We start from the raw sequence: 1,708 nt of genomic DNA on the forward strand, positions 1-1,708 counted from the left end.
TATATATAATTATTCCATTGATTTGTTTTGTGTACACTAAAATATTTCCTGAATAAAGGACCCAGATCTGATTATAGGCAAGTTGCGACGACGAAGCATTGAAACAAGCACTCACTATTATTAATAATAAATACCACACGCACGCATGCGCGAGCACACACACACACACACACACACACACACACACACACACACACACACACACACAGTGAGGCGCGTCTACATGCGCACGTACACGAACACGACAGTCTCAAGACATTCAACCTTTAATGTGAAATCCTGACAGTTGATGACAGCCAGTCAAAAGTACTTTATGCTTTATAATGTATTTTTTCCTCCAATATTTTTGTTTTGTATATCATTTCTTTGCCATGTTCTGACTATATTTATTCGCTTATTTGTTTGTTTTTCCTTCCGCCATTTATGTTTATTTACTTTTTGTTTACTTTCTGTTATACATTTGATCACATTTGTATCAATTCCTACTCCCACATTTCTTTAATCTTCTTTGTTTGGCATTGCGATAAACAATCGCATAACAAAATAATTTCTTTATTGAATCGACATATGGTGTCATGCCGATAGAGGAATAATATATCATAGATTTATTTAATTTTTTTGGTGGTGTTTTAAACAGAGAAATACATTCGGATCTATGATCAATGGAATGATTCCATAGACAATTCCTTGCTTCCCATATAGCATTTCTTTTAGCATGTTTCCTTTTCTTTATTTCTGTTTATTTATTGATGTAGTTATTTATTTTCTTTTAATATACTTTTATTTGTACCTCTTTCTTCTACATTTCACGACGTTTACGTTCAAGAAAGAAACAGAGAGAGAAAGAAAACATGAAAGAAAGAAAGAACATCCAATACATGAAAGAAAACGGAGAGATTTACGAACGACAAAATGGAGAGAAATAAGGAAATAAAGAAAAAAGTTAAAAGGTGAAGCTACTTGTGGTATTATATTATTATTCGGGTTTTTAAATGTTATTAAGAAATGTAGCTATTTAAGACAATAACAAAAACATAAATACACCATAATAAATTTAAAAAAACTGGCATTCCGTCGGTTACGACGACTAGTATTTCAGTTGATCCTATCGGCGGAACAGCGTGCTCGTGAAACTAACGTACAAGTGGCTGAGCACTCCACAGATATGCGTGACACAGGAAGATATGGCGTGACACGAAACGTGACAAGGCTGGCTTGAAATACACGTCCTATTCAGTTTTGCCAACTGAGTGGACTGAAACAACGTGAAATAAAATGTCTTGCTTAAGGAAACAAGGTACAGCCAAGAACTGAACTCTCGACCCCACGATCGTGAGTCAACTCCCTTAACCACTAAGCCACGCGCCTTCACACAGCAACAATAATAAGAGCACTCAGAGAGTGCAAACCTCTGCCAAGGCAACACCGACGTCCTCTCAATGATTAGCTGGAGATGATTTTTAAAATGAGAATGTCTGAAATAAACTCGATGACTCTCACAAACGAAAATACTAAAAATGAACCCGACCGCTCTCAAAAATGAACCCGACCGCTCTCAAACATTAAGTAAAAAGACCGGAAAAATAATCCAGAATCTTTGTCCGGTACCAGATCGATCCCCAAATCTAATCAGTTTGTGCCAGTCACGAGGACAAACACTCCTGAAAGTTTCAACCGAATCGATCTGACGATTCTTGAGATATCTTGT

Source organism: Octopus bimaculoides, chromosome 8 (genome assembly GCF_001194135.2).
Source record: "Octopus bimaculoides isolate UCB-OBI-ISO-001 chromosome 8, ASM119413v2, whole genome shotgun sequence".
Classification (NCBI taxonomy): Eukaryota; Metazoa; Mollusca; class Cephalopoda; order Octopoda; family Octopodidae; genus Octopus; species Octopus bimaculoides.